This window comes from Patiria miniata, unplaced genomic scaffold (assembly GCF_015706575.1).
Source record: "Patiria miniata isolate m_02_andy unplaced genomic scaffold, ASM1570657v1 HiC_scaffold_17, whole genome shotgun sequence".
Lineage (NCBI taxonomy): Eukaryota > Metazoa > Echinodermata > Asteroidea > Valvatida > Asterinidae > Patiria > Patiria miniata.
Window position 1 is genome coordinate 10,519,179 of NW_024037055.1, and position 8,499 is coordinate 10,527,677.

Here is an 8,499-nt window from a genome sequence, read left to right on the forward strand (position 1 = left end):
TTTGTGCATGACTAGAGGAAAGAAATGAAGAAGAAGCAGCTTCGCGGCAAGTCACCGCTTGGAGCCACCGCGTGCTGATTGGCCAAGAGATTCCGAGCACATGTCGCTAGATATGCTACAGGCAAATTCGCTAATCAATTCAAATTTTACGCGCGTATGCGCAGAAGCGCAAGAATCGCATTGGTGATGAATGATAATACGAGCATTTTAGTTGAATCACTCAAATTACATTTTTATATTAGTGCTTTCCTTTTTGAAGGGTGAAAACCTTCGAAAGCAGCTGTAGAAACCATATCTTGGAAAGGTGTGGACGTAATAAATTATAATTACAGGAAGTTAACGCAACTTGAGCGTTTATCCAATGGGCGCTAGTAATCAGTGGTGCGCGCGCGTGTATGACATTTTCTAACGAACCGGATACAGCAAACTACCACCCGTGTAAAACGCGCGCGTATGCAATACAGTTGCTATCATAATCATAGACATCTAATATATTTCTATGATCATAATGCGGGGCGTTCATACGCTCGCGTTAAAGTCTTCACCCGATATAATGTTCGTACTGAGGATGTCACACGACGAAAGCGTTGATCTGCGATATATATCTGTATAATTAAACACTTCGCCCACAGATATATTTACTTTTTCTAAACCGAGCATTTTTGTAATTCTGGACACAAAAACGAAATTTCAGCTTCCTCCGTCCAATGTTCTCTTTTTTTTGCACGAGAAGTTCATACCCTGCTGGATAGTTAGTCGTAATGCAATGAAGACGTCCTCCAATAGGGCTAGGGTGATGATATACAAATATTCAGTGGCTCAGCGTGGAATGGGAGGAATATTATCGCAAGGTAAAATCTGGACTGCCGAGTGAACTGGAAAAGTCCAGATTTTACCGAGCGATAATATTCCTCACATTTCACAATTTAAAGCCACTCAATATTTGTTTTATATAACTGACATTATAGATCCTTGTCATTTGATATTTGAACTTTTATTTCAATTCAAAATTGGTGGAAAATGTATTTCTCTCTTCCAAACACCACCCCTTCACGAAAATGTTTGATCCCAACGCTATAGCACTTGCTCTTTGGAACATTAACAATACGCGCTACGCGCAACGCTGAACGCGCACACCAGCATGCATTATTTTGCACGCAACTTGAATACCGCGTCATGGAACAAGAATGATCCTAGACTTGGCCAAGTCTGGGTTGCGCTTAGACTTGGCCAAGTCTGGGTTGCGCTTGGTCTGTGCCTTTAGTAAATCCACTCACAGCGCATATCGCATGTACATAACGCGCGCCCTCATGCGTCGAATCTGGACCATCATGTTAAAAACGTACATGTACATGTACATGTTATTTTCAAGTGATGCAGCAACCCAATTGCTAACTTTTGCACCACATGTATGCACATGCTCTGCAATACATGCACACACATGTACATTTGTACGTGTAAGACGCGTGTTGTACAATGTACATGTACATGTACATACAGTGTGTGCGCATTGTTACACGGCATTGAAGTGGAACGCGCGCTGAAGTGTACCTTGTCGGGCATCTGGAAAGACGTAAACTAAGTGATGTTTGCTACTTTTTTTAAGATACCGACTTAATAGGCAATTCCGAATTGAGTCAAGTCTAGGTTGCGCTCGGTCTGTGCCAAAGCCATTGATCTCCATATACACAGATCAATGGCCAAAGCGCATACATTGTAAACTGAAACTGTACACGCCTTACCATAACGCGCCCTCATGCGTCAAATCCAGACCAACATGTTAAAAACGTACATGTACATGTTATTTGTATGTGATGCAGCAACCCATCTCATCTAGGCGCTTGCGTCAAGTTGATCTGACATCGCGCACTCTGTAAGTGTTCTCCACTGTTCTCTATGGTGTACTATAAAGGACACCTATCTGTTATCGTCGTGCGTGTGGGGAGCTCCGTCGTGCCTGTGAGCAGGTCCGTCGTGCCTGTGAGCAGGTCCGTCGTGCCTGTGAGCTGGTCCGTCGTGTTTGTGAGCAGACCGTCGTGCGTGTGAGCAGACCGTCGTGCGTGTGGGGAGCTCCGTCGTGCCTGTGAGCAGGTCCGTCGTGTTTGTGAGCAGACCGTCGTGCGTGTGAGTAAAACCGTCGTGCCTGTGAGCAGGTCCGTCGTGTTTGTGAGCAGAGTGTCGTACGTGTGAGTAAAACCGTCGTGCCTGTGAGCAAGTCCGTCGTGCGTGTGAGTAAATCCGTCGTGCCTGTGAGTAAAACCGTCGTGCCTGTGAGCAGGTCCGTCGTGTTTGTGAGCAGACCGTCGTGCGTGTGAGTAAAACCGTCGTGCCTGTGAGCAGGTCCGTCGTGCGTGTGAGTAAATCCATCGTGCCTGTGAGTAAAACCGTCGTGCCTGTGAGTAAAACCGTCGTGCCTGTGAGTAAAACCGTCGTGTTTGTGAGTAAAACCGTCGTGCATGTGAGTAAAACCGTTGTGCCTGTGAGTAAAACCGTCGTGTTTGTGAGTAAAACCGTCGTGCGTGTGAGTAAAGCCGTCGTGCCTATGAGGCGCCATGTGTAAATAAATTACTTAACAAAATTATTTTTATATAATTCATTATTTATTATATAATTCAGTTTTCCGGACAATTATATGTAAATAACTGTTTGGCAGTTTGCATTATATGTAAATAAATATATTTGCCACTGCATTATTTATATATATATATTTTTTTTGCAACCTTAGTATTTATATATAATTTATTTGGTACCTCATTATTTATATATATTTTTTTGCATGCTTTAATTATTTGTTATATGATTTATTTGGTACGGGTACCTTATTATTTAAATATTTAAATATAATTTTTTGCACACTTTATTTATTTATATATAATGCATTATTTATTATATAATTCATTATTTATTATATAATGCATTATTTTATTTTATCACTACAAGATAAAATGCATCATTCGGCACATACACACACTGTTGATCAGTCACGTAATTTGTTGCCATGGGGTACGTGTGCGCGGTAAACAGTAGCCGACCGGTGGGCGCGGCCGGGGAACACCTGGCCGCCCCACTTATTTGCGGACGTGACATATTGAGGCCAGAGAAATTGTTCATAACGCTAAAATGATATGGATCGCGCGCCCAATGGGGTAAAAGAAGCAATATTGACACAGTGTATTAAGTCAAGTTCATTAATTAGGCCCAGAAAGTTCACTTCGGCTTAGCTTTTCGAAGCCGCTATACATGGAAAATAAACCCACCACCTCCCCTTCGCCTCCAACATTAAGAAATTAATTAAGGGGGAGTAGTTACTGGGTACGACGGGCAGTGCCTCAATTCAAAAGAAATAAATAGTTCTTGAGTAAGATTTTGAATTTTGACCAATTTTTACAAGTTCGTTTTAATCTTTAGAAACACTACGCCTAGCACCCTCTAGTACTGGTGGGGCTATTATTATATATAAATAAATAAAGTGCACACAAATTATATATATAAATAAAAAGGTTGCAAATAAATTATAAATAAATAAAAAAGTGTGCAAATGTTATATATAAATAATAAGTTTGCAAATAAATTATATATAAATAATTCTAGTATCACTATGATAAAATATCCTGTTTTATATTTACTGTTTAAGTTGTATACGTTGACCTTCAAGGAACAGGACCACTTTCCTGGTAATGAGACACATCTAAGGAATGGCCAGTTTAGCCACAAGGTCCGCGTGGGTGGATGCTGGGCTGCACCGGAAGGCCACAGTGATTCAGCCCACAGACTTATAAGGAAATATGATTGTTCTATTAATTTGCCTAGCCCTGCCCCCAGATACAAGATGACCAAACACCTTCAATTCTGTATTATTAATATTCAATAGTTAGTGAACGATTCCTAATAAGGCAAGAAACCTGTAAGATAGCTGTAAGATTGGAATGTTCAATTACTGTATAAAAACCCAGTAGAATCTAGGAATCAGACAGAGAGCGTCACAGCCAACCGAATAAACCACATCATCCCAAGTACCACTTCGTCTCTTACTGTCTTACTTTGTCTATATAACCTCACGGGTTATATTAGTTTGCCCAAAATTATATGTTAATAATTAGGTTGCAAACAAAATTATATATAAAAATATTACAGTGGCAAATAAATTTATTTACATATAATGCAAACTGCCAAACAATTATTTACATATAATCGTCCGGAAAACTGAATTATATAATAAATATTGAATTATGTATAAATAATTTTGTTAAATAATTTATTTACACATGGCGCCTCATAGGCACAACGGTTTTACTCACACGCACGACGGTTTTACTCACAAACACGACGGTTTTACTCACACGCACGACAGTTTTACTCACAGGCATGACGGTTTTACTCACAAACACGACGGTTTTACTCACAGGCACGACGGTTTTACTCACACGCACGACGGTTTTACTCACAGGCACGACGGACCTGCTCACAGGCACGACGGTTTTACTCACACGCACGACGGTTTTACTCACAGGCACGACGGACCTGCTCACAGGCACGACGGTTTTACTCACACGCACGACGGTTTTACTCACAGGCACGACGGACCTGCTCACAGGCACGACGGTTTTACTCACACGTACGACGCTCTGCTCACAAACACGACGGACCTGCTCACAGGCACGACGGTTTTACTCACACGCACGACGGTCTGCTCACAAACACGACGGACCTGCTCACAGGCACGACGGTTTCACTCACACGCACGACGGTCTGCTCACAAGCACGACGGACCTGCTCACAGGCACGACGGAGCTCCCCACACTCACGACGGTCTGCTCACAAACACGACGGACCTGCTCACAGGCACGACGGACCTGCTCACAGGCACGACGGAGCTCCCCACACGCACGACGGTCTGCTCACAAACACGACGGACCTGCTCACAGGCACGACGGACCTTCTCACAGGCACGACGGAGCTCCCCACACGCACGACGATAACAGATAGGTGTCCTTTATAGTACACCATAGTTCTCTGTCTGATGCCACGTGCCACGTGCATCGATCCTTGATGTTGACCCCCGTGGTTGTCAGGTCCTTGTTTACTCTCTTCAGCCACGTGGTTCGTTGTCCCCCTCTTGGTAGCTTGTTCTTGCGGATTGCCTCTAGAAGTGCTTGCTTGGCAGGAGCTTCCTCGGGTAGTCTCAGGAGATGGCCTGTCCACCTAAGACGTCTTCGGGTAATGGCAGTACTCCAAGGGATCTCGTTGGTTCTCCTGTACAGTTCTTTGTTGGTGATCTTCTTGGGCCATTTTATATTAAGGATTGAACGCAAGAGTCTTCTGTGAAATGCATCAATGTTCTCTTCTAGTGACTTAGTCAATGTCCATAGTTCGCTGTTGTATAGGAATACAGATGCTATGAAGGCGCGGAATGTTTTGAGTTTCGTGTTGTTTGAGATTGCATCACTGTTGAAGACATTCCTGAATTTGTTGAAAGATACCATCGAAAGTATTTTCCTCCTGGTAATATCTGGTCAATCTGCCAAGCGTACGCGCTGGTTTGTTCCACGTTTGTACACAGTCTATGGAAATTAATTTTCGCTGTGATTGGCTTCTACCGATTTCGGTAGAAGCCAATCATAATCACAGTATTTCAGGTAATTAGCGTTTTATTCTTAAAAACGTGCGCAGGTTGTTTTGATATTATTCCTTACACGCAATCATAGTTGTCTGCGTATTCGCGCATCCAAAGTTTCGCATCCCATCCCATGGTGAGGAGTAGAAACAGATACACGGGTACGCACGCGTATACGTTCGAATGCTTTGTAACGGCTCAGCTGAGTACGCACAACACGCAGCGGAATCAATGGATCTAAACATCTTTTACAGGTTAATCCCAATAAAAATCCCCTTTTGTTTTTAATAACATTTGAATGTCATGTTCTCAATAAATTCAACCCAAGAGCAGCTGATCTATGCATTATCATCCAAATATAATGTGTTTGAAATCTACAAGTTAAGATTACATTTTTAAAACTTTTACAGTTTGTTATCCAGCCTTCCATACCTACTGAAAATAATAAACGAGTCTTCAAAAATCGGCTACTTTGATTGGTCAAGGGATGTTGCTGCATATGCATAGAGATGGTGTTGCATATGCATCGATGAATATGTGCGCGTTCACGCGAGGGGGGGGGTGCTGATGGCAGATTGATCAAGTCGGAATTGCTAACTTTTGCACCACATGTATGCACATGCTCTGCAATACATACGTACAATACGCGTGTTGCACAATGTGCATACAGTGTGTCACCAACCTCGTGCCCCGTGGGTACGATCTTGCAGCGCCATGTTGTTTCCCATCACGCGCCCCTGGAGTCGAGGCTGGTGTGTACGCGCATTGTTATACGGCACTAAAGTGGAACGCGTGCTGAAGTGTACATTGTCGCGCTTCTGGAAAGACGTAAACTATTAGTGATTTTGAGGATTTTTTTTTTAAGACACCGACTGAAAGCAATTCCGACTTGAGTCAAGTCTAGAATGATCCTAACTGTTCAATATTCAATTGAGGGTGGGCAGTAGATATTCGCTTCACACTAGACGAAAACCTTTTTGGTCACTTGACATTTGAAAGTTTCTATAGCTACACCCAGAGGTTACTAGTTCATTGTTCTAAGATGTTATTATTTATTTCTTAGAATCAAGAAAACCAAGATGCATGACTTTCTAATTTCACTATACAATACATAAACACCGTAACAAGAGACAAAGTAATTTTGTTGGCTTTTTTAATTTTACATTCGGGCTACTAGATGTGGTTACACCACATTTGACTCATATTAATGAGTCTTAAAAATAACAAGGGGGTGCCATGCTGATCGCCATTCAACTAATGGGGACACTGACAAATCAAACCACGTATGTAATATTGATGTACCCTAACGTGGCGCGGTCCCCAACGTGGCGCACTTTGATTTTTTCGCCTGTAGCGCCTACCAAGAGCAAAAGTTTTAACTGAAATTTCACAGAAAGCGACATTTCATCAAGTTCTAAACACTCCCATTCATAAATCGCGAGTTTATTTACCCGTTACAAAGTTAGAAGAAACATTTACTTTGGCGTGATTTTCCGATTTTATTTTCAACTGCAAAGTGAACCCTTTGAAAATGCCCCGAAAAAAATACGAACATAATTTTGTGACAAACATCTGGCTGGGTATGTAAGTAGAGATAATAATGATTTATCAGAATTTATCAAGTTAACAGAAATTCTTCAATGTTAATTTGGAATTTTCCGAGTTTTATTTACGTGCGCCACGTTAGGGAACACTCCGCGAATTTGTGCCCAATTTCCGGACGTCACCATTTTTGAATTTCGGATTAAATTTTATGAAACCGAAATTGTTCACAGAGGTTAAATAACACGCATTAATAAGGTAAAAGTACCAGTATTTTACTGCATGAATTTGAGGTTTGTCAACAAAGAGGTTTGGCAACACTACACGAGGAAAGTTGGGTAAGCTTGGAAGTGCGCCACGTTAGGGAACACGACTATATATATGTATTGTTGATGTACCCAAACGTGGCGCGGCCCCTAACGTGGCGCACTTTTATTTTTCGCCTGTAGCGCCTAGCTAGAGCAAAAGTTTTAACTGAAATTTCACAGAAAGTGAAATTTCATCAAGTTCTAAACACTCCCGTTCATAAATCGCGAGTTTATTTACCCGTTACAAAGTTAAAAGAAAAAATTATTTTGGCGTGATTTTCCGATTTTATTTTCAAGTGCAAAGTGAACCCTTTGAAAATGCCCCGAAAAATAAGAAAATAATTTTCTGACAAACATCTGGCTGGGTTTGTAAGTAAAGATAATAATGATTTATCAGAATTTATCAAGTTTACAGAAATTCTTAAATGTTAATTTGGAATTTTCTGAGATTTATTCAAGTGCGCCACGTTAGGGAACACTCCGCGAATTTGTGCCCAATTTCCGGACGCGACCGTTTTTGCATTTCGGATTAAATTTTATGAAACCGAAATTGTTCACAGAGGTTAAATAGCAAGCATTAAAAAGGTAAAAGTAACAGCATTTCAATGCATGAATTTAAGGTTTATCAACAAAGAGGTTTGGCAACACTACGCGAGGAAAGTTGGGTAAGCTTCGAAGTGCGCCACGTTAGGGAACACGACTATATACATTATTCGCGAACATTCTAACGTGACGTGAACAAAAACCGGCACCAGCGTAAGTCATTGCAAACATTTTTCGCAAAGTTTTGCTTTTATTTGTGGGACTCGAGTCTTATTAGCCTTCCTCGAGTCGAGTCGAGTCATTCTGATGAGGGACTCAAGTCGAGTCATTATTTTGCTCGCAGTGACTCGAGTCGAGTCGAGTCACTAAAAATTGCGACTCGAGTCGGACTCGAGTCGAGTCATCGACTCGAGTCTTTACAAATCTGCCCTCCCCCCCCCCCCCCCCCCCAAAAAAAACTACGCTGCTTCACCAATGGAATATGCCTTTTTA